Genomic DNA, 26,657 nt, shown 5'->3' on the forward strand with positions numbered 1-26,657 from the left:
TTACTCTAGAAGGTGGGTGAAAAAAGATCTTGCTGTGATTTATGTCACAGAGTGTTCTGCCTATGTTTTTCTATAAGAGTTTTATATTGTCTGGCCTTACATTTAGGTCTTCAATCCATTTTGAATTTATTTTTGTGTATGGTGTTAGGAAGTGTTCTAATTTCATTCTTTTACATGTAGCTGTCCAGTTTTCCTAGCTCCACTTGTTGAAGAGGCTGTCTTTTCTCCATTATATATTCTTGTCTCCTTTGTCAAAGATAAGGTGACCATATGTGCATGGGTGTCTCTGGGCTTTCTATCCTGTTTCATTGATATACATATGTATATATATATACATATATATATATATATATATTTTTTTTTTTTTTTTTTTTGCCAGTACCAATACTGTCTTGATTACTGTTGCTTCGTAGTATAGTCTGAAATCTGGGAGCCTGATTCCTCCTTCTCTGTTTTTCTTTCTCAAGATTGCTTTGGCTATTCGGGGTCTTTTGTGTTTCCATACAAATTGTGAAATTTTTTGCTCTACTTCTGTGAAAAATGTCATTGGTAATTTGATAGAGATTGCATTGAATCTGTAGATTGCTTTGGGTAGTATAGTCATTTTCACAATGTTGATTCTGCCAATCCAAGAACATGGTATATCTTTCCATCTGTTTGTATCGTCTTTGATTTCTTTCATCAGTGTCTTATTGTTTTCTGCATACAGGTCTTTTGCCTCCTTAGGTGTATTCCTAGGTATTTTATTCTTTTTGTTTCAGTGGTAAATGGGAATGTTTCCTTAATTTTTTTTTCTGATTTTTTTGTTGTTAGTGTATAGGAATGCAAGACATTTTTGTGCATTAATTTTGTATCATGCTACTTTACCAAATTCATTGATTAGCTCTAGTAGTTTTCTGGTAGCATCTTTAGGATTTTCAATGTATAGTATCATGTCATCTGCAAACAGTGACAGTTTTACTTCTTTTCCAATTTGTTTTCCTTTTATTTATTTTTCTTCTCTGATTGCTGTGGCTAAAACTTCCAAAACGATGTTGAATAGTAATGGTGAGAGTGGACACCCTTGTTTTGTTCCTGATCTTAGAGGAAATGCTTTCAGTTTTTCACCATTGAGAATAATGTTGGCTGTGGGTTTGTCATATATGGCTTTTATTATGTTGAGGTAAGTTCCTTCTTTGCCCACTTTCTGGAGAGTTTTTATCATAAATAGGTGTTGAAATTTATCATAAGCTTTTTCTGCATCTACTGAGATTATCATATTGTTTTTTTCCTTCAGTTTGTTAATATGGTGTATCACATTGATTGATTTGCCTATATTGAAGAATCCTTGTATTCCTGGGATAAACCCCACTTGATCATGGTGTATGATCCTTTTAATGTGCTGTTGGATTCTGTTTGCTAATATTTTGTTGAGGATTTTTGCATCTATGCCCATCAGTGATATTGGCCTTTAATTTTCTTTGTCTGGTTTTGGTATCAGGGTGATGTTGGCCTCGTAGAATGAGTTTGAGAGTGCTCCTCCCTCTGCTATATTTTGGAAGAGTTTGAGAAGGATAGGTATTAGCTCTTCTCTAAATGTTTGATAGAATTCACCTGTGAAGCCATCTGGTCCTGGACTTTTGTTTGTTGGAAGATTTTTAATCACAGTTTCAATTTCAGTGCTTGTGATTGGTCTGTTCATATTTTCTATTTCTTCCTGGTTCAGTCTTGGAAGGTTGTCCTTTTCTAAGAATTCGTCCATTTCTTCCAGGTTGTCCATTTTATTGGCATATAGTTGCTTGTAGTAGTCTCTCATGATCCTTTGTATTTCTGCAGTGTCAGTTGTTACTTTTCCTTTTTCATTTCTAATTCTGTTGTTTTGAGTCTTCTCCCAAAGAACCAGCTTTTAGTTTTTTTTATCTTTGCTATTGTTTCCTTCATTTATTTTTCATTTATTTTTGATGTGATTTTTATGATTTTTTTTTCCTTCAGCTAACTTTAGGGTTTTTTTGTTCTTCTTTTCTCTAATCACTTTAGGTGTAAGATTAGGTTGTTTATTTGAGATGGTTCTTGTTTCTTGAGGTAGGATTGTATTGCTATAAACTTCCCTCTTAGAACTGCTTTGCTGTATCCTATAGGTTTTGGGTCATCGTGTTTTCATTGTTATGTTTCTAGGTATTTTTTTATTTCCTCTTTGATTTCTTTAGTGATCTCTTGGTTGTTTAATACCATATTGTTTAACCTCCATGTGTCTGTATTTTTTACAGTATTTTTCCTGTAATTGACCTCTAATCTCATAGTGTTGTGGTCAGAGAAGATCTTGATACAATTTCAATGTTCTTAAATTTACCAAGGCTTGATGTGACCTATCCTGTAGAATGTTCTGTGTGCACTTGAGAAGAAAGTGTATTCTGTTGTTTTTGGATGGAATGTCCTATAAATATCAATTAAATCCATCTGGTCTAATGTGTCATTTAAAGCTTATGTTTCCTTATTTATTTTTTGTTTGGGTGATTTTTCCATTTGTGTAAGTGGGCTGTTAAAGTTTCCCACTATTATTGTGTTACTGTTGATATCCCCTTTTATGGCTGTTAGCATTTTCCTTATGTATTAAGGTCCTCCTATGTTGGGTGCATAGATATTTATAATTGTTATATCTTCTTCTTGGATTGATCTCTTGATCATTATGTACTGTCCTTCCTTGTCTCTTGTAATAGTCCTTATTTTAAGGTCTATTTTTTCTGATGAGTATTGCTACTCCAGCTTTCTTTTGGTTTTCATTTGCATGGATTATCTTTTTCCATCCCCTCACTTTCAGTCTGTACATGTCCCTAGGTCTGAAATAGGTCTCCTGTAGACAGCATATATACAGATCTTGTTTTTGTAACCATTCAGTCAGTCTGTATCTTTTTGTTGGGGCATTTAATCCATTTACATTTAAGGTAATTATAGATATGTATGTTCCTATTACCATTTTCTTAATTTTGGAGGGTTTGTTTTTGCAAATCTTTTCTTTCTCTTGTATTTCCTGCCTAGAGAAGTTCCTTTGGCATTTGTTGTAAAGCTGATTTGGTGGTGCTGAATTCTCTTAACTTTTGCTTCTCTGTAAAGTTTCTGATTTCTCTGTCAAATCTGAATGAGATCCTTGCTGGGTAGAGTAATCTTGGTTGTAGGTTTTATCCTTTCATCACTTTAAATTTATCTTGCCATTCCCTTCTGGCCTGTAGAGCTTCTGCTGATAGGTCAGCTCTTAACTTTATGGGGATTCCCTTCTATGTTATTTGTTGTTTTCCCTTGCTGCTTTTTTTTTTTTTTTTTTCAGTACGCGGACCTCTCACCGTTGCGGCCTCTCCCGTTGCGGAGCACAGGCTCCGGACGCGCAGGCCCAGCGGCCACGACTCACGGGCCCAGCCGCTCCGCGGCACGCGGGATCCTCCCGGACCAGGGCACGAACCCACGTGCCCTGCATCGGCAGGCGGACTCTCAACCACTGCGCCACCAGGGAAGCCCTCCCTTGCTGCTTTTAATATTTCTTCTTTGTGTTTAATTTTTGTTAGTTTGATTAATATGTGTCTTCACATGTTTCTCCTTGGTTTATCCAGTATGGGACTCTCTGTGTTTCCTGGACTTGACTGACTATTTCCTTTCCCATATTGGTAAGTTTTCAACTATAATCTCTTCAAATATTTTCTCAGACCCTTTCTATTTTTCTTCTTCTTCTGGGATGCCTCTAATTCGAACGTTGGTGTGCTTAATGTTTTCCCATAGATCTCTGAGACTGTCCTCCATTCTTTTCATTCTTTTTCCTTTATTCTGCTCTGTGGCAGTTATTTCCACCAGAATGGTCAACTTCTTATCATGGTTCATATCCCAAAATGGTGCATATACAAACCCAGTGGGGGCCTCTACTCCTGAGTCTTTCAGGGATTCAGGCTGTTGGAGGGACTGTCATTTTTTTATCAGAGAGACAAAGATGAAATTTCCCTTGTTGCCCCAGAAGGGATAGAGAGTTTTGGGAGATCTTGCCTCAGCACAAACTGTTTTGAATCAAAAGGAACACACACTATCTACTCATAGCACATTATCGGAACTCATCACAAGACTACAAAGCAAAGGAGATCAGAGAAACATCACCATCCCGTGCACCGGAAGACAAATCAGAATGGACATGGCTGCACACCTAAAGTGTCTACCACAGTGTGCATAGCTTAGTGAGGTGTAAATTTCCAACATCAGTCACTCCAATCTAGAGCATAAAAGCATGAAGATGGCAAGATGACACTAGATGATGCTATCAGTCATTTACACATTGACAAGAACCACTTAAGAGATGCATTTTTAGGTGAGGAAAAGAACCTGAGATTGAGGAACTGGGCACAGAACTGATACATTAGAAGTACAGAAAACAAACTTGCCTAGCTGCCCATTTTTTTTCCTAGCAGTGTCCTGTGCTTTGACATATATCTCAGGTGAATGAAATGAAATCAAATGTCACCTAACAAAGGCTAGACAGCTGCTCAGAGTAATCTTCCCACTGTCCAAAATCTAAAGATCGGAAAGACTTTGTTGGAACACTAAGAGTGTCTCGGTCTCTCAGGAACAAGGTCATATTTAAACAGAATTCCAACATATTAGTTTAAGTTGGGAACACTGCCATTCTCAGATAGGACTCACAAACACACTTTTATTACAAGAAGAAAATACTAAATGGAAAATCACTGTTACCTGGTAAATAGGAAATTAAAACAAGGAATGTCCACTGATCTCAAGAATTGCTTCTCAGATAAGAAGGCTTGAGGAATTCTCATATATTGTAGGAATAATTTGACCAAGGAGAACATGAGCCATAAGTCTACTTAGCCAAGACCAGCTATCTAATGGTATATACATAAAGCTGTTCAAGACCTGGTACTCTTATTTTACACTTTCATGACTAAACCATCTATTTTCCATGGGCTTTCTCCAAATAGTGAAAGCACAAGTAATGATATTTCAGATGGCTGAATTGCATTTACTTCCATTCCACACTGCCTCTCTGAGATGACTTCCAGAAAGCCTTAATTACAATTTTAGATATTCCTACATCCTTTCAGCACATATTCACTCATAGTATTACACATCTCCTCATTTATGATATGTAGATTTTTGCCATTGTAATTCTCAGAGGGCTCTTATATTTATTAGTCCTCAGTCCTCTCTGTGACCCCCATAAAATAAAAATTTGTTCAATTTGGATTAATGCACTGACTTTATTTTCTATGGCAAATTATGTTGCATTTGGATTAACGTTTTGATACTCAGACTAGAAAAGGAAAATTGAAAATTAGTCCTAATAATTCTAGACTATATGAAAGATCAAATGAAGCTAATGATCAGCTTTTTAATAAAAAATAAAAATAAAATTAATTAAGATAGCTTTACCTTTCATGTTTTTTCTTCAGATTTTCACTGAAAGGTATTAAGATTTTATCTCCATAGAACAAATTTACCAAATGTTTCATTGGAAACATCTATAAGGCATACATCTATAAGCATTAAAACTATATATATTTATGGAGACAAATTTGACACTAATGAGAAGTTTTCAACATGATGCTGAAAGCAGGTCAACATAATCCCTCATTGCATTGGCTCTGGGTAAGTTTGGAATGACAGTTCTACCAAGGACAATTAGATTTGGTAGCATTCATGTTTATAAGTAAAACAGAGAGTTTATTATACTGCATGATTCCAAAAATGATAGCCTCCCTATAAAAAAAATTACACCCTTGGCTGAAGTGCAAACATACCTAACATTCCACTCAATATTTGTGGACGATTAGATTTGAAGTTCACACTCTCAACTTTTGGGGATAAACACTGCCCTTTTAGTTCTTTCAATTTAAAAATTCAAATGATACCAAGACTGGTAGCAAATCAAGAAAATAGTTTTCTAATGTCAGTCGGTGAACACCTAGAACCAGAAAACTTAAGTAGCATGAAGTTATTAATTACTCAGGAAAGGTAACAAATGCAATCCAGAAGGGGGAAAATGGCATTAGGAGGAATGAGTTATAAAAAGGAATAATGTAGGCTTCATAATATTATTCAGTGTTTGTCCTAAGCAAAATATAACTTTAAACAAGTTTTAAGACCTTTAAGAGAGAAGTTAGGCTTTCATACTTTTTTTTATATTCCCCTCAGGCTCTTGCAGTAGGCTATAAAGATAGAAGGATTCAATAAAGATTTGTTCATTCAATATTTACCACTTTTTTATAGTGCCAACTATATCCTAGTTCCTATACCAGGTTTTAAATGTATATCACAAACAAGAAAGATTCTCTGCTGTCAAAGTGTTTATGGTCTAGGTGGGGTTTCCAAACAATAAAACATGTCATTAGAATTCACTGTTAATACAAGAGTGAAATACAAAACTCAGTTATATTTCTGTAAACTAACAATAAACACTCTAAAAATAAAATTAAGAAAATTATATTTACAATATTATAAAAAATGCTTAGAAATAAATTTGCCCAAGAACTGTAAGACTCATACTCTGAAGATTACAAAATATAGTTGGAAGAAATTAGAGAAGATTTAAACAAATGGAAAGATCAAAATAAATGAAAGAAATTAGAGAAGATCTAAATAAACTTTCATGAATCAAAAGACTTAATATTAAGATGGCAGTACTCCTCATATGTATGTACAGATTCAATGTAAGCCCTATCACAGATGGCTTCATTGCAGAAATGCACAAGCTGATCCTAAAATTCATTCAGAAATTCAAGGTGTGCAAAATGGCCAAAACAATCTTGAAAAAGAAAAGCAGAGTTGGAAAACTCACACTTACAGATTTTAAACCTTATTACTAACCTAGAACAATCAAGCAAGTGTAGTAGTGGCATAAGGTAAACATATAGATCAAAGGAACAGAATTGAGAGTTCAGAAATAAAACCTCACATTTATTTAGGAACAATTTAGTTCTGACAAGTTTGCTAAGACAATTCAGTGGGGTAAAGAACAGCCTTTTAACAAATAGTGCTGAGACAGCTAGATAGCTACAAGTAAAAGAATGATACTGAGCTACATATAAAAAACTTAACTCAAAATTGATCATAGATATAAATACCATATCTGAAAGTATAAGATTCTTAAAAGCAAATATAGAGGTAACTCTTCATGACATTGACCTAGGCAATGAATTCTTAAAGAAAACTCCATAAGTCCAGGCAACAACAACTATATATATAGTTGGGTTTCATCATTTTTTTAAAATTGTACTTCAGTGGACACCATCAAAAGAGTGAAAATAAAACCCACAGAACAGGAGAATATATGTGAGAATATATCTCAAATTATGTACCTGATAAAGGATTTGTATCTAGAATATATAAATAACTCCTATAACTCAACAACAGAAAAACAAATGCCCTATTGACAATAGGCAAAAGATCTGAATAGCCATTTCTCCAAACAAGATATACACATGGCCAATAGACATATAAAAAGATACTTATAGTACAATGAGATGCCATTTCATACCCAATAAAATAGCTACAATCAAAAAGCCAGATAATAACAAATGTTAGTGAAATTGTGGAGAAATTGGAACCTTCATGCATTGCTGGTGGAAATATAAAACAAGTCAGTCACTTTTAAAAAACTGTTTGCCAACTTTTGAAAAAGTTAAACATGGAATTACCATATGACCCACTCTTGGCATATACCCCAAAGAACTGAAAACCTATGCCCACTCAAAAACTTACAGATGAATATTCATAGAAGCACTAGACACAATAGACCAAAAGTGGAAACAGCTTAAATGTTCATCAGCTGATGAATGGCTTAACAAAACACTGTATATCCACAAAATGGAATATTATTCAGCCACAAAAAGGAGTGAAGCTCTGATACATGCACAGATGAATTTTTAAAACATTACACTAAATGGAAAAAGCTAGTCACAAAGAACCACATATTATATGATTCCATTCATATGAAATGTCCACAATAGGCAATTCCATAGAGTCAGAAAATATATTAGTGGTTGCCAAAGGTTGGGGCGGAAGGAAAGAGAGAATGGTGAGTAACTGCTAATGGGTGCAAGCCTCCTTTTAGGAATGACTAAAATATTCTGGAGTTAGATATCAGTGATTCAGGCATGATTTTGTGCACATTCTAAAAAAAACCACTGATTAATCTATTGTAAAAAGGCAAAGTTTATGATATATGAATCTGCAAGGAATTCAGACAACTTATGCAGTTTAAGGAAATAGTCTCCACAAGACTGCCCTCAGTTCACACCCTAGATACAGATTTGGAGGTCCCCAGGGCCACCTTCACTTCACACCACCTGTCTACAAATTAGGGGGTTTCCTAATAACAACCCTCTGTTTCAATAATGACTCATGGAATTCAAGAAAGCACTGTAATTACAGTCAGTTTTATTTTAAGAAAGGATACAAATTAAAACCAGCCAGAGGAGGAGACACTTAGGGTGAAATCTGGGAAATTTCCAAAAGTAAGGTTTCCATCATCTTCAAGGGTGTGTTACCTTCCCAGCATCAATATGTTACAATATACATGGAGTATTGTGAAACGGGGAAGCTCACCCAAGCATTAGTGTCCAGAGCTTTAATTGAGGCTTAATTATGCAGCCATGATTGATTGAATCATTGCCCACATAGTCGAACTCAGTTTCCATCCCTCTTTCCTTGCCCAAAGGTGGGGTTCATATCAGGTAGCTCAAAGCCCAAACTCTCTAATCACTTGATTGGACTTTCTGGCACGACCAAGTTTTACCTCCTTAATGTAACTTAGCATCTCCTGAGCATAAACAATCAGATATAATCCAAATTACACATCATGAATAACAAAGATACTCTTATCACTCAGGAAATTAAAAGAAATTGGAAACTACCTGCCAGCACTCCCAGTACAAAATTCAGATCTCTCTTTAAGTGAGGTCAAATTCCTTACTACACAGAATTATATCTCAATAAAGCTGCTATTAAAAAAAAAAGAAAGAAAAAGAACATTGAATCCTGATTTATGATAGATACTGCCTACATGCATATAAAGTGAATATAAGAATTTAAGTCATATTAAAGAATTTTAGAAGGACTCTTCAGAAGCGTAATGTATGTATATCACTGATATTGAAATAATGCCCAAATAAAAGAAAAGTTAAACTACTGGCAATAATTTTTAAAAATTTACTGTGGAAGTTCTGTTATGTGAATAAATAAAGGCATCCATGGAACAAGTAAGAGATGCATGCAGTGCAGGAGGGACATCAAGAGAGGCTCTGTTAAAGCCACTAGCTTCAGGAAGTTTCCATGGGTTTGAGTGGTGAATCGTCAACAGGAAACACAGAAAGTAATGGAATCCTTTAAGATACCATGACAAGACTTGACCTCAAGGTCAAGAAAATATAAGTGGAAAATATAACAGTTCTGGAGTCCAGAGTGTTGAGCTACAGCTCTTTAAATCTCCACCCATTCAAGAGAGGATTTGTCCCAGAGTCTAGGCAGGACCATGTCCTCAGCTGAGGACCAAGTGGCCCAAGATATTAGAAGAGAAGAGGAATGCAACACAAAGGTCATGGCTCAGGGTCAACACGAAACACCTTCACACAGAATCCATTTGGAACAATTACGTGGACCCAAAGTCATTGATTTTAATCTTTGCTTCTCCTCGCAAATAAGCTATGTGAAGAGAATCCTATGGACAATTGCTTAGAGTAGACTCTTCTCAAGGACAGAACTCTGAAGACAAATTCCAGTTAGGAAATTAGAAGTCATGTCAGCCTCATGCATGGTCAGGAACCAGAAGGAGCTGAGGAACACCTGGACCCAGTAGCATCAGTATCCTTAACCTACTTTGGAGTGGAGCTCACATCTACTTGAGAAGACCTGTTTGCTTTTACAAGTTAACATCCAAAGCAAAACTGGTTTCTAGGAGAACCCTACTTTAATGAAATGACAAAGCATGGGTTGTAAATGAAAAAAGCTTATCTGAAAAAACTTGTTATAATAAAATTCACTTATTAATAATTTCATTCATCCAAAATATGCCCTTGAACATCTGCTAATAATATATTTATCCATGTAACAGGTATTTATTGGATGCCTACTAATATCAGGCATGTAGTCCCTGATGATACAGAAGTAAACAAATCAAATAAGGTAGAGCTCTGCATTCAGAGATCTTACATCTTAGAAGGAACACAAGTAATAAACACAAATACATACATAAGAACATAGATAGGTACCTAAGATAGATAATTCATACAATGAAAATGTACTAAAGAAAATAAAAGGGGGAAATGAGATTAAGCGTGCCTGAGGAAAGGGAATTCTAATTTTGCTATGTTAGATCACAGACAGCCTTGCTAAGGCAGTGACATTTGGATGACATTTTGCATGGAAAACAGCCAGGCAAAATGTGGAGGAAGAGAGTTCCAGCTAGAGAAAATATCAAGTGGAATAGGAGAGGGAATATGCTGGAGAATTTGAGGAACAGGAAGAGGGATGACACAGAAAGCAGAGGCCAATATACATAGCTCCTTATAGGCCACGGGGAGGGTTGTGGATTTAATGCTAAATGCCAAGTGCTGGGCCATGTGGATTACAGGGTCACACTCTGCCCTCTTGAGTCTTCCAGTCTAGACTGTGGGGCACAAACACTAAACAAATAACCACACACAAAATATAGAACTACAAACTGGGACATGATACAGAGGAAGACTCCAGATCACCCTGGGGCTTTATAACCAGAAAACCCAACTTAATTTGGGGGTAGGAAGGGCTTCTTGGGGGGAATAACCTTTAAGGGAAAATTTAAAGGGGAGTTGTATTAATATAACCAGTTACATTAAGTTGATTATTTTAGGTTTATATGAATAAATAAAGATAGATAGAGATGATAGAGTTATAGAATTCATTCACTTTAATTAAAAATTTTAAATGGTGACCCTAATGAGGATCCTGATGAAAAGAATGACAAATTTTCAGTCACACAGAATATATGCCATCAGACATGAAAATTTTATTATCTTTGCAATGACAGATTGATTCACTATACAGGACTTCATAATATTTGAAATTAGGAACATGGCATTAAAGTTCATGAACTGATTACCATAATTATAGTTCATTTGATCTTGATTGCTTTTGTAGGAACTCCTGATTAAATCTGTCTGCCCTTGTAATTACTACAGCTTCTTTCTTACAGTGCTAAAAATTTCTTGGGATAATAATTCAGCATTTTGCTTTCAGCCCTTACCCGCTTCCTGTACCATATTGCTACAGATGTTTTAATCATAATTTTTTTCTTAAAAACCTGGGGTAGTAGTTTACAAAGATTTTCACTTACAGTATTCAGAGATTCAAAACAAGTTGGGGAAGGCAAGCATTATTCATTCTATTTATAAATGAGGAGACTGAAGATGACCAAGGGGAAGTGAATGATCCTAAGCTACATAACTCTGTGTTAGTTTCTCTTCTTCAGGTTGCCAGAGAGCTCTAGGACGTTGGATTCACACAGGCAGGGAGTCATCCATGCATTCTTCTTCACCAACAGGGAAATGCATGTGAGAGTCACTTTGCTTCTTTACCAAAGAAGAGCAGAGAGGCTAGAAAGAAGCAGAAGGGTAGGGGACAAGTTCCTATTGAAACACAAAGATCTTTTGATCTCCCCCCTCCAACTTTCTTAGTTCTCAGCCTACACCTTACAACTTGGATTTTGGCAGCCAAATAACAAGTCAGAGGCTGCTCCCTGGGACAAAGGAAGAGGCTGGAGGTAGGGGGAATTTTTCTGTCTGCAAACATTAACCTTTGAAGAAGACTTCTGTAGATCTAAAGCCCCAACCCTTTACAAAATAATTCATCCAAGAGGGTTCAGTTAGATGAGTGGGCTTCACAGAATTCCTAGAAAACCAAGGCCACCAACATGGGTAGTATTTGATGGTGGTTGCTATTTTGGGAGATTTGCCCATGAGAGATGAGAAGCAGGGGCCCAAGTTGGATGGGAGTGTAAGGGCAAGCCCAGAATAGGTAATATTGAACATTAATTGGGTACCAGAGACCTGCCAAAAGTTTGGAGTTCCAAAAGGAGAAGCTTCCATCCTAGACAAGGCCATGGGATGAAAGCTCAGCCTCAGAGAAACTGCTGACCTGGTATAAAGAGAAGTACAGTGGTCAGTTGTGACTCAAAAATAAAAGTGAGGACCCAATAATTCTCCTAAAGGACCAACTCCAATTCCGTCTATCCACATATGCTTGGGAAAGAAGGGAAAAAATGAGAGGATCAATAGGTATTGGTATAGGCTGAATTGTGTATCCTTAATTCCTATGTCTAAGTTCTAAGCCCCAGTACCTCAGAATATGATTTTATTTGGAGACAGGGCCTTTAAAGAGTGGGTTAATTTTGCTTATGGTGTAAGGAAATGTTCTAATCTCATTTTTCCACATGTAGCTGTCCAATTTTCCCAGCACAGCTTACTGAAGAGGCTGCCTTTTCTCCATCATAATATTCTTGCCTCCTTTGTCATAGATTAATTGACCATAGGTGTGTGGGTTTATTTCTGGGCTCTCTATCATGTTCCATTGACCTATGCTTCTGTTTTTTGCCAGTTTTAATTACTGTAGCTTTGTAGTATAGTCTGAAGTCAGAGAGCATGATGCCTTCAGCTTTGTTCTTTTTTCCAAGGTTGCTTTGGCAATTTGGAAGTTTTTGTGGTTCCATATAAATTTTAAGATTATTTGTTCTTGTTCTGTGAAAAATGTCATGGGTATTTTGATAGGGATTGCATGAAATCTGAAGATTGCTTTGGGTAGTATGGAAATTTTAACAATATTAATTCTCCCAATCCAAGAACACAGAATATCTTTCCATTTCTTTGTATCATTTTCAAATTCTTTCATCAATGCTTTATAGTTTTCAGAGTATAGGTCTTTCCCCTCCTTAGTTAAGTTTATTTCTAGGTATTTTATTATTTTTAAAGTGATTGTAAATGGAATTGTTTCCCTAATTTCTCTTTCTGGTTATTCATTATTAGTGTGTAGAAAAGCAACAGATTTCTGTATATTAATCTTGTATCTTGCAACCTTGCTGAATTCATTTATTACCTCTAATAGTTTTTTGGTAGAGACTTTAGGATTTTCTATATAATATCATGTCATCTGCAAATAATGACAGTTTTACCTCTTTCCTCCTAATTTGGATACCTTTTATTTCTATTTCTTGACTGATGACTATGGCTAGGACTTCCAATGCTATGTTAAATAGAAATAGTGAGAATGGGCAACCTTGTTTTGTTCCTGATTTTAAAGGAAAAGCCTTAGGTTTTCATACTGAAGTATGATGTTAGCTGTGAGTTTGTCATAACTGGCCTTTATTATGTTGAGATATGTTCCCTCTATACCAACTTTGATGAGAGTTTTTGTCATGGAGAGATGTTGAATTTTGTCTAAAGTTTTTTCTGCATCCATTGAGATAATTGTGTGATTTTTATCCTCCCTTTTTTTAACGTGGTGTATCACATTGATTGATTTGCAAATACTGAACCACCCGTGAATCCCTGGAATAAATTCCACTTGATCATTGTGTATGATCCTTTTATATATTGTTGAATTCAATTTGCTAATATTTTGTTGAGGATTTTGCATCTATATTTATCAGAGATATTGGCCTGTGATTTTCTTTTTTTGTAGAGTCCTTGTTTGGTTTTGGTATCAGGGTAATAGTGGCCTTGTAGAATGAATTTGGGAGTATTGCATCCTCTTCAAATTTTTGGAATAGTTTGAGAAGGATAGGTATTAGCTCTTCTTTGCATGATTGGTAGAATCTCCCTGTGAAGCCATCTGGTCCTGGACTTTTGTTTTCTGGTAGTTTTTTTCTTTTTAATTACAAGTTCAATTTTATTACTAGTGATTTGGCTGGTTCAAATTGTCTATTTCTTCCTGATTCAGAGAAGCTTGTGTGTTTCTAGAAATTTGTCCATTTCTTCTAGGTCGTCCAATTTGTTGGCATGTAACTGTTTATAGTATTCTCTTATGATTTTTTGTATCTCTGTGGTGTCAGTTGTTATTTCTTCTCTTTCATTTCTTATTTTGTTTATTTGAGACTTCTCTCTTCCTCTTGAGAGGCTTGCTAAAGTTTAGCCAATTTTGTTTATATTTTCACAGAACCAGATCTTGGTTTCATTGATCTTTTCAATTGTATTTTTTTCTCTATTGTATTTATTTCAACTCTGATCTTTATTATTTCCTTCCTTTTGCTGAATTTGGCTTTGTTCTTCTTTTTAAAATTCCTTTAGATGAAAGTTTAGGTTGCTTATTTAATATTTTTCTTGTTTCTTGAGGTAGGCCTGTGTGGCTATAAACTTCCCTCTTAGAACTGTTTTTGCTGCTTCCCACAGATTTTGGAAAGTTTTCTTTTCATTTTAATTTGTCTCGAGGTATTTTCTGATTTCCTCACACCATTTGAAAAATAAATTCAAAATGGAATAAAGACCTAAATGTAAGACCTGAAACCATAAAACTCCTAGAAGAGAATATAGGCAGAGCACTCTTTGACATGAATCATAGCAATATTTTTTGTATCTAAAAATAAAAGCAAAAATAAACAAATGAGACCTAATCAAACTAAAAGCTTTTTCACAGCAAAAGAAACCATTGACAAAACAAAAAGACAACCTATTAAATGGGAGAAAACATTTGCAAATTGTGTGACCAATAGGGGTTAATATCTAAATTTTATAAATGGCTCATACAACTCGATATCAAAAAAACCCAAAGAACTCAGTTTAAAAATGGAATGAAATAGGGGTATGGGATTAAGAGACACAAACTACCATGTATCAAATAGATAAGCTACAAGGATATTTTGTACAACAGAGTGTAATATAGCCATTATTCCATAATAATTTTAAATGGAGTATAATCTATAAAAATATTGAATCACGATGTTGTACACCCCAAACAATATAACATTGTAAATGAACTGTACTTTAATTAAAAAAATGATTTGATTAAGTTAAAATGAGGTCATTAGGATAGGCCCTAATCCAATACTATTGCATTGGATTCTTTATAACAAGAAGAAATTTGGACACAAACACAGAGGGAAAAACCATGTGAAGACATAGGGAGAAGATAGCCATCTGTAAGACCTGAGACAGGTCTCAGAAGAAACCGACCCTACCAACACTTTGATCTCTGATTCCAAGCCTACAGAATTGTGAGCAAATCCATCTCTGTTGTTTAAGCCACCCAGTCTGTGGTACTTTGTTATGGCAGCCATAGCAAACTAATACAGGTATGTCTATGTTTTTCTTCTAAGCCCCACACTTCTCTGAGGGGAGGGAGTCATCATAATATGCAGCCAACCCCTGAGGAGATGGATTAGAAAAGTGAGGGAGTCTGGTCTGTTGGAGCAGAGAGGGGTGGCATCAACAGACCCAATCTTCAAGGAAATAAGAGTTTCTGGGAAATGAGGAAGGGAATGCTATTCCCCTCGTCTGTTCCTACAAATTGCCCAAAGACAGCAGTGAAACACCTTCTCAGTGAAAAAAATGCCTTTTCCTCTTCCTTCACAATACAGCACACAAAGGATCACCCCACCCTTCAGAGTGAACCATCTCATTGGGATTTACAAAATAAAAGGTAGTCAAGTTGTTCAAGTCTTTACAAAAATCCTTGACCCAGAAGGGTTAGAATCTAGAAGAAGGAAATCAAGACATAATGGGTGATTATTTTCAATAGTATCACTCTTGACATTCTGCTCTTTCCATTCTTTTGTGTGTGTGTGTGTGTGTGTGTGTGTATTCAGAATCATAGCCATTGTGGTTATACAGTTCTCAACTTGCTTTGGTTATATTTTAGTTTTTTAAAAGGCATAGAAAAGTATTCAAATGAGACATGGTATGTGAGAAATGAAAAGAGAGGATGAGTTATTGAAAGCTCTAGGGGAAACCTGAGGTCACCTGTGCTGCTGGAAACCCAGGCTGCAGTGCATTGGAGCAACGCTGTGGTCCCAAAATACTCCCACCTTCAGTGTTCCAAGTAGAACAAATATTAGGGTGAAGAGCCAGATGAGGTCATTCCCTCCAAGTCTCCCTAGAGACATCCTTAACTGAGCAAACAGGCAGGTAGATGCACAGTGGCACTTCCCCTCCGGGGAGTGGGGAGCCCTTCTTGTGCCCTTCACTGGCTGATCTTAGTCATTCTGAATCAGAGGAATCAGCAAGTCCATCACTTGGAGACTTAATTATCTTTTCTTTACTCAAATCTCATAATGAATCATTCCAGGAGGTTATTAATTTTTCATTCCAGAATGAGTGCATGAAGGCTACCTAGTATGATGTTCTGCTACTTTTGAAAAATTCCACTCATGCCATGGGTCTGTACTGTGAATGGGCTGTACATTCTCTTGATTAACAGTTAGAATCACATTGAATCTTGTCGACAAGGGCTTAAGGCAAGGTCATACTAGCATGCACCTAAACATCTTTTAACTGAGGTATTGCCAAACCCATACTGGTTTCAACCAGAGGCTGGAGCATGGGGCACTACAGAACCCCACCTCCCAGTCAGAACACAGGAGCCCCTGTATCTAACATCTGTCAACCTGTCACTGAAGCTGCCTCTACCTGAGTTCAGGATTAATGATCTCTCACTTGAACAATAACATTAGCCTTCATCTTACTTTTCCAGCTTCTCTTCCTACATTCAACCCTACCAAACCATACTCAACCTGCACTTGCTTGGACATACCTCCAAGTTTGTTAGAGGAAAGTTCTTGATATTTGAAAAGAAATAAGAGCTAATCAAGGACTCTTCAGCAGTATAAGAATTTCCTTAATTTTTTGTCATGTTATAGTTGGTGCTCCATAAATGCACATGAAATGAATCAAGGTTGCATAGAGCAGCTCTCTGCTCTGCAGATATAGTGTTCCTACAAGTATCATCTGTTTCCCACTTCTACCTCAGATTTTTTTTCAATCACATCAATGTCTTAATTTTTAGTAGTATTTTATCTTCTCGAATTCTTTAGGTAACAATTATTTAATTAGCATCTACTAAGGGCTTTAAATTATGTATTTATTTTTATCCAGTTCTTCATTGTTTTTCTTCCTCAGTAGATTCTAAACTCCACAAAAACAGAGACCTGTCTGTCTTACTCACTATGAGATCTTCGACACCTGGAAAACAGTAGGTGCTAAAATATATGTGTAGTGCTAAATGGATGAATGTGTAAACATGCACCTACGATCTCAACAACTGAGGTTTTTAGGGTTTGTTTCCTCCCTCTATAGCTTTCTTTTTTATTCAAACAACATCAAGATCGTACCTATTTGTTTTAAAACAACAAAAAATGATTGTTTGGGAGGGCTCTCAGATTAGCCATTTCTTCATGGTGATTGATGGACTGACGTTTTCACTTTTTCACCTTCCATTTCTATCCTGAATCACTCTTCATTCTAATACAGACTACACACTGATAGGTGCTTTTGCAGCAGATGCTGGAACAGCTCCCAGTATGATACTGCAAAGCCTCTTTTCCCAGCAAAATCTGAGTCCATCAGTAACACGTTTATTCTCCACAGCCAAGATTACAATTTTTTCCAGTCAGATTTCACTTGCTTGGGATAAATCTTGTAAGCTATTAAATCTGACTTTCTGATCCCTGCTAACAGGGTATTTGAAGAACTATCAAAGGGACACTGCCAGTGTCTTGTATATTACAGTAAGCCCTTGATAGCAGCCATAACGTGTTGTATGATGGGGAATGTTGTCTAAAGATAAAAATAGGCGGGCAGGCATCAGCCCAATTGACTTAATTTTACACATGTACAGCCACTGCCATGTCTGCAATGAGATTAAGTAATGCCCTTGTTGGCAAACATTACAACTTTTCTCCAATAACAAATCTTTAGTTGATACTATAACTTTGGTGCAGCTAAGTGTAGGAAGGAAAGAACAAATAGTAGTTGATTACAAAGGAACCCTCTCATTTAAAAAAGCTCGCCCATTAGGAAGGCATATATCAGATAGAAGTGTGTACATAAGAAGGATTTACAGGTTTTTTGTTTTCAGATAATCAGGGATGTAGATAAGCAGAACAGACTGAAAGCTGTTGTCAGACCCTTCCTCTTTTCTGCCTTCACAGCTAGAAGGGAAATTCCAAGTTTGCTACAAGCTCTCTATTAAATCATAATATATGTTTCCTGCACATCATTAAACCTCTAGCTGATTACTTGATGCATTTCTCTGAAACAAGGGAGCCCCACTTAGGACAGGAAGCACTTATAAAAATAGCCCTTTTAGATATCACCTGTGATTCTGATGATCTGTCAAAGCCAAGATGCAGAGAGACCAAGGTCAGAAACACCCTGTGAAAGCAGATTGTATCCCTGCTTCTAGGCAAAACAAAAGAAGGGGGAAAGCCCACGGCTGGGGAATCCATCAATTTCTGGGAAATGATGTCTAATCACAAGTTTGCATATGCAGTAGGTGCCCAGGGAAAAAAGACAGGACCTACAGGGCACATTTGAAATGCATCTCAAATGCAGTCCTCAGAACTCCATTCAAGGAGGGAATAATTGCATGGGACCAGAGGGGGAAGGTGAATGGGGAAAGCAGTGGGTTGAGGCTGAAAACCCTTGAGTCTTGTCACAGTGGGCAGGTGCACATCAAAGAGTTCACATGGATCCCATTCTATATATTTCTGTGGTGATACTATGAAATGTGTGCTTTCCTTTAATATCGTAGAAGAAAAAGCAGGTCCTGGAAAGCATAGTTATTTCAATTGTTTTAATACTGGAATGTTTGAATATAGTGTATTTGTTAATTTAATTCCAAGTATTTATTGCATACTCCCTTATTAACTCAAAGGAAATTGCATGCAGGTACCCCAAAGGTATAAGTAAAAAAGTCCTTCCATTTGTGATGTGCCTGCTTTTACCAATGCCTGAATTCCATGCTGGCTGAGATTATCTCTGTGTCGAATGGGAGAGGTACTATGAATTCTAAATGCTACATTATCTTGCTTTATAACTGCAATGCCTAATAACAGAAAGAGGGCTTTGGGCCACAATTAATAGCCATTCTTGCAGATCTTTTAACTCTGCAATCTCTAAGGAGTTTGCTTTCCATTAATATTTCCAGAAATAGCTTACTTTACATTATTAAAGTGCGGTGAGTGATAGTTTCCAAATTATTCCTAAGCTAATTATTAAAAAATGATTACTCCAAAAAGCTTTTCCCACTTTGAATTGTACCTTTAAGAGTCTTGCAATAAATATGAAGATAGAGCCATAGCTATCGTAAGGATCTCTGTTTGTGATATAACCAGTTTTATTAAGCCAATCTCCAGTGTACTCTAAAATGTGTTTTCATTACAAGTTATGGTGCTAAATACCATGAGAAAAGATATGGAAATCAGCAATATTAACTATGCCAGTTAAGATGAGCCAAAGTAACCTAATGAAGGGGATATAGCCACTAGAAAGCTATGTTTCAATTTTTTTAAAGGTTAATTAGACTGCCTAATTATTCCAGACTGAGAGCATGTTATTCTCTTAGAAAAGCAAGCATAATTAACTTAGAGAGGGGCCTCCCCTACAAGCAAAAACAAGTAAATAAGACAGCTCCAAGCCAAAGTGGTTTGCTTCTGTTGAAATCCAGTGACTTGATGCTTATATAAATAGGATAAAACACACATGCACACACACTCACACACTCACACACACTCAAACACACACACAACAATAGCTGTTAAATGTGGCCATCCTGAAAGTTTACAAGATATGGAAGAGTTGACTGCAAATCTATATCCATAATTTCTAATCTGTATAAAGTATGCTTTTCAAGAAGATGAAAAGAAAATACTTCCTAGGAAAGAATGGGACATCTGTCACTTTGAGCAACAATCCCCCTTTCTTTTGGTAACACTGCCCCAATTTTCTTTCTGGAATTATCTGTTGCACCTAAATTGCACTCCCTTACTGTTTAGTGTTCCCTAGGAGACTATCCAATAAACCAACCGCACACAAATGTCCACTTCAGAGTCTCAGAGAAGACTTTTCCAGGGAAGCCAATATAAGTTACTGGTGCCAGAATTGGCCCTAGGAAGCAGAAACTAAAATGAGATTTTAGTTTCTATCACTTGTCTGCTGACTGGCGATGAGGATCACATCACTGGTAGTTGGGGTAGAACTGATAGCCCCCTTGTATGCTATAGCAAGATAGATATCAAAACTTTCACAGGTTTTACATAATGGCTTATAAAGTGTTTGAGCTACTGATAAAGGATCTTCTTCAGCATTTCATCAGACCAGAGGCTCTATCTTATGGCCAAGGAGGTGAGGTAGTTGACACAAAATTATAGGATCTATTCATCTTCTACCACATCACCTAGAAACTGTGGGCAAAATAGAGCCATAGAATACATAGTTGAGGCACCAGCTTGAAGATGACACTTTCAAGGATGGGCACCACTCTCTGAGACCTAGTATACACCATAAATCCACTGTATGGTTCTGTGTTCCAACTGGCAGAATACATAGAGCTGAAGACTGAGGAGCAGAGGTAGGAGCAACTCCATTTACCATCACTCCCAGTGGGGAGTTTTTCTCTCTCATCCACATAAATGTAGGCTCTTGGGTCTAGTGATTCTGATTCACAGAGGGAGGACACTTCTACCAGGGGATGCAGCAAGGGTACCATTAATCTATAAGCCCTGGCTGCTGGCCTATCACTTCAGGTTCCTTGTGCCAAGAGACCAGATTGCAAGGAAGCTCATTATGTTGGAAGGAGTAATTGACACTGGTCTTCAGGAGGATGTTGAACTACTGTTACACAGTGAAGAATGTATGCTAGAAACCCAGTTGATTCACTGGAGCTTTTTAATGCTCCCCTGCATAATTGTGGCAGAAAATTGTCAAGAGAAGCATTCATGACATGAGAAGGGCATAGTGACCGTGTCCCCAGACCCCTCAAAGATGAGAGCCTGGGTCACCCCATGAGGTAAGCCATGACAGAAGAGGTGCTAGCAGAGAGTACAGGACTCACAATGGGCCATGCAGGAGGGAGCATTAGTTATGGCCCCATGAACAACTGTAGCAGTGGGAGCTGTAATTTGTTTCACCAACCTTACCCTTGTAATCTTCCCCACAAAAATAGACCAACCAGAATTCTAGAGGAGCTGTTCCCAGAGAGGCTGAACTTATACAGCAAATGGATCCAAGCAGTAAAAGGAGTAGACAGTAGTGGATGCTGGGGTGCAGCACCCAGATCCCCCACTTAAGACTGAGTTACTACTTCCCCCAGCTGTCAAGATGTATTTCCAGATGGCAGCGCAGGTGTGAATTCTCCAGGAATTTCTGTCAGCCATTGAGAGCTTGTTCATCCAACATTATGCCCTATCTCAAGTATAGCCTTCACTCAACTACTGGTTAATGTGGGAGGGAGTACTAAGCCCTATCTCGGAAGAATCACTCCAGCTTCAGAGCTGCCATCAACAACCACAGGACCATGCAAAGCAATGACAGTATTTCTGATATTTACACATTTCAGTTAAGGTACTGTGTCAGGCGAGGAATACATATATGTCTATGGGCTATCATAAAATAAATTTGTTTTTCCCTGTATTTAATGAAAAAATAAAACCTGCCACAAGATGCATTCCTTTAAGTGGGCTTCCATATTCTATGAAGAAATATTTAGAACTTATGCCAGTATAAGATAAGAATAATCTATTTTCCTGGAAGGGAGTAATATAAGGGCCTCATTCTTATCCATTTGTATCCATGCAAAGATTTTTGCAATTAATGGAAAAAGAAAGAGGAGGCAGGGGGTGGGGGTGGGGAGAAGAAAGAGAAATGAGGGAGAGGGGAAGGATAAGAAGAAAAATTTCAAGATTTGAAATATAGCAGTATACAAGAAGGCTATTCACAATGACCTATTCTCAATTTATCCCATTCAACAATTTGTCATATAATCCCCCCAACAGTCCACAATAGTCCTTGGCTCCCTAATAAATTACAAGGAATAGGTAAAAATGCTGAAATTAGCTCTTATGCTCAAGCTCCTCCATCAACAAACTGTAATAAAGAGAACTACACAGCTCCTGTCCCTGCCTGTTGAAAGCCTGAAATATAAGTCCTATTGCTTAAAGATTGCTGCTCTCTGATTGCAAATGTGACATTGGTTTTGGGTCCTGGGATGTTTGCAAAGATGCAAATGTTAACAGGCGCAGCAAGTCTAGAAAAGGATTTGAGGAAAGACTGTCAGAGCATTAAAGAAAACTCTAAGGCTTGGTTTCCTCACCCGAAGGAAGGGTTGGTTCTCCTGGACATTCTGTCTGCCTTCTTCCAGAAGGACTTGGCCAAGCTTCCATGGCCACCCCAGAGAGAGGAAGATGGAAATGTTCATTCCTCCCAGCCAGGGGCAATAGCTCAGTTCCTTTCCATTCTTCCCTGCAAGTCAGCAGGGTGCCATTGGCAGCATCCTTGTGATTTCTTACATAGGCGCCGAGTATTACAGTTTTCCAAATTAAGTTCCTCTCCTTTCCTCTGCAGAGTGCCATGCTCTGTCTTGGAGTTTTTTCTCCTTCATGTGGAGCAGCTTGCCCTCCGCTTCCTGTTTTCTAGAGGCCAGTTCCCTGACCCTAATCACTTACCTCAGTAAACTAAGAACATCAGAAACTGAAGAAATTGAAACGGCCATTTCCACTCCCAGAGGTCAGAAGCTGCTCAAGGCCAAATGTTATAGGGGCATTCGAGGCCAAGAAAAAGCAATTTACTTCTCACAACATTTTACCAGGGAGGCAAGTGGAGTCACCCCACTAAAACAAGTCACCTCTTACACTTTCCCTCATTGAGTAGGTCCCCTCAGTGAGGAGAGAGAGCCACGCCCTCCTGCTTACATGAAGTGGGCACAGTGATGCTCTGTACCAGTGTTTTCCAGCATCCGTCCACGTTTGAATCCCCTGGAAAGCTGCTCACAGCACAAATCCCGGCCCCACCCCCTGAGTTTCTGATTCAGTCATTTGGGGGTGGAGCTTAAAGATTTGCTTTTCTAACCACTCCCCCAGGGGATGCTGACCCTGCTAGCCCACAACCCTCACTTTGTGTGGACTTTTGCACCATACTAAGTCTCTACCATGTGTGTAGGGGCAGCAGGTGACCCCAGCCAAATGGCTCTCAATGAGTCTGCTTGGGATGGAGAATTGATTTAAAGTAGACCATGAAGGCAAAATCAATACGAAGAGAAATAAGTAGGTGTGGGAGGAAAACCCTGATCTCACGATACTGGCTTTCCAGTCTCACCCATGATCCATACCAAACCACTGAGCCAATTTCAGAGGGGGGCACTGGTGGCAAAGAAAACTTTCAATTAGCACATCTGCAACAGAGATTGTTGCCTGAATATTTATTTGGTTCAATAGTCTTATCAGCCAGGCACCGGAAGGAAATCCAGCCAGTGAAAGGCTTGTAATTATTTTTATTCACCTTGAAAACTAAATGCTGGTTCAGATGAGAATTCAACTGATTTGCAAACAGTGTTTACTCTTTTCCTTGTCATCACACAGACAGCCAATTAATGACATTAAAGGTTAATTAACAGGGAAACTGTGTACTACCTGCCAAAGAGATGATTAAACTTGGAGTCTATGTTTCTTCCCAGAAAAGAAAATAAACCTCGGTAATTAAACGTTCAGAAGCAGCTTTTGTTCTGGGTACCAAGTCCATCCAAGTCAGAATGAGAAAGGTTCCTTAAAAAGTCAAGTGGGTAGGCTCAAGCTGCAGCCAAGTCTTAGCCACCCAGTGACGCCAATTCACATGAGCCATCGTGTGAGCCAGCGAGCAGCTCCACCCGCCAGGGAAGCGGGAGTCGTCGCACAGAGCCTCCGTGTGCCTGCTTTCCAAATGGAGCAGCAGCAACTCAGAACCAGCTCTCCTTTCCTGCACCTTCCCAACGCTCACAATCACATCCCATTTCTCTAGAACCTTCTCTTAATCTAAAATCATCTTTTCTCAAACGACTCTGCTGAGGCTGCTCATTTTTCTTCCAAAGAAACACATATCAAAAGCAAGGTTTGATTATTCTAAAAATGCATAATTGAACAGAAAGTTTGAGGTTGGGAGAAGGGCATGATCTCACTAGAACACTGCAGACCACTGCTGGTACCGCACACTGGATAACATTTCACAGTTCACAGCGTGTGCTTTTCTTTGTATGCTATCCCATTAAATACTCCCAATAGCCTTGAGAAGTGGTCTTCATTGTTTTTTTTCCACAGATGAAGAAACTAAGCCAATGTGGGTGTGCAAAGTCTAGCAAAGTCTAGGGATAGGAGGTGTCAAACGATCCCCCCACTAGTGCTGATGTATATCCGTTGACTAGCTGTGGGCTCCTTTCACTGACCGTGCTAAATAAGGGACTTGGCTGTAGAGTCCAGAACAGTAAAGGCAGTCATGAAAATCTCGCAGTGAGAGAAAAAACATGGGATGACATAACTTCTAAATCTAAGATAAGCAGCTAATTAATTAAATAATCACAATTAAATAAAAGCTATAGCTCATGGATCAGTAATGTGACCATACAATGCAGCTCTGGTCCAGAATATTTTGAGAATGACAGGGGACAAATCAGAACTTGTAGTCATGTAGTCATGATTAGCAAAGTGCTTCGAAAATAAATACCCATATATATCAATGTTTCAGGTAGTGGTATTCTGAGTAGCTATTGCGGGTACCTTGAAACACATAATGCTATCGTTTAGCCAAGATGAATTCTGTATATGTTCTTGTCCAGAAAAGATTCTTCAATAAAAACCTTTTTAAAAAAATTATTAGATGAGCTATATAATCCTAAGGGATGGATGGAATCATTTCAGTTGAAGCCCTGGAGAAATTTTATGGAGAAGGTGACATTTAAGTTCAACTATGAAGGACCAGTAGATAATCTACAGTAAGATAAAGAAAAAGAGCATTTTTAGGTTAGAGGAATTGCTTGAAGAAATAATAATTCAAGGCTATGTTATGGATGTAGGAAATGTCATGTTATGCTTGAGGAACAGTGAGTAGGACAATTTTTATGTCTTTATTTAATTAGAATTTTTTTTCCTCTCAAAGAGTAAATGAATGGAGATTCCACAGTAAGTTTATTAACATACAGTGTTATCTTACTTAACATTGACAATGTTCCCCCAAAGTTAAATATTTATGAAGTTACATTTTGATTTAGATAAAAGATAAAATTTGCTTCAAGTAATATTTAATAGAAGAATTAGAATGGTAATTAAAAAGGCCATTGGTTGCAATGCTTGATAACATTTGATGCAATTATCACAAAGGTTACTGAGCCAGCAGAAGACACTACAAGTAAGTAAAAGCCTAGAAATGGAAATGGCTGGGAACTGATAACTATAGTACTGGGAATGAAATGAAATAAAAGAGTAAATATGTCCATTCAAATCAATAGATAACAGTGCCTTTCTTGTGCAGTGAAATGTTAAAGTTACCATATTTAATTCCCTGGTCAAGTTCATCTGCAAGTAGATAGTGAGCCATGATGAGATAAGCAGGCTGGGTTTCCATGTTTTGTGATTGTCTGATGCTAAGGAAACATCCCAGAAATGCTGACATAATGGGAGTGAAGGAGAATTTATTTAAGACAATCTTGAATATTATATTCTGAATGAATGCAGAAATTAATAAATCTAACACAGTGCTGAAGGAGAAAGTGTGTTAGTCTCTGAGAAGAGGGAAGAGTTGAGATTATCACTGTAAAAAATAGAAACAATTTAATTTGTACAATAACAACCACAACATAACAACAAAAACCACATAATATTCATTTATTCTGTAAATTTTTATAGTATACAAGTATGTGCCAATAGACTCTAGTGATACAGTAGTAAATAAAGTTCCTGCCCTCCTGGAGAAAGACAATTTTTTAAAATATGTAAATTAATTCTAGTAGTGATGAGTACTCTGAAGAAAAACAAAGCAGGTCAGGAGTACAGAGTGACAGTCATGCTAGTTTAAATCAGGGAAAATTTCTCTTACATTTGAATCATTTTTCTGCTGACAAAACCCTTCCATAACCTCATTTATTTCACTTAACCTTGACAGCAGAATTTTAATTTGGATATTATTCCTACTTTTACAGATGAGAAGACCTAGATAAGTTAACAGAATCACCCAGCATGGGGTGGGCATTGGTAAGGAGGGGATGCCGGAACGCCCTGGAAGTAACATTGGTTGTGCACCTGGATGTCAAACACCCATCTCAAGGTGCTTTACAAATGCATACAGTCTTCATAAGATGTTTCGGTCTATTTCTTCTTCCCATAAAAATTCCCACCATAGGTTTGAAGTTATTGTACAAGGTAAAACGTCAGTAAATGGCAGATATAGTTAAACATAGTGTGGTGATTCCAAATCCTGTTGCCGTCCTATTGCACAGGGACTTCATCATGGGTCAGGATCTTTAAAAAAAAAAATTCAGGGCAGGCTGCCTATTCTTTCCCAGGGAAGGAACGGATATGCATATATATGTACATTTATATACAAAAGACTCATATTCTGAAAATAAAAAGAACTATAATAAAACAACTTTTAAAAAGACACATAGCCTCACAGGAAAAGAAAAGGGCAATGGAATTTAACAGGCACTTCAAA

Source organism: Leucopleurus acutus, assembly GCF_964270905.1.
Source record: "Leucopleurus acutus genome assembly, chromosome: 1".
Lineage (NCBI taxonomy): Eukaryota > Metazoa > Chordata > Mammalia > Artiodactyla > Delphinidae > Leucopleurus > Leucopleurus acutus.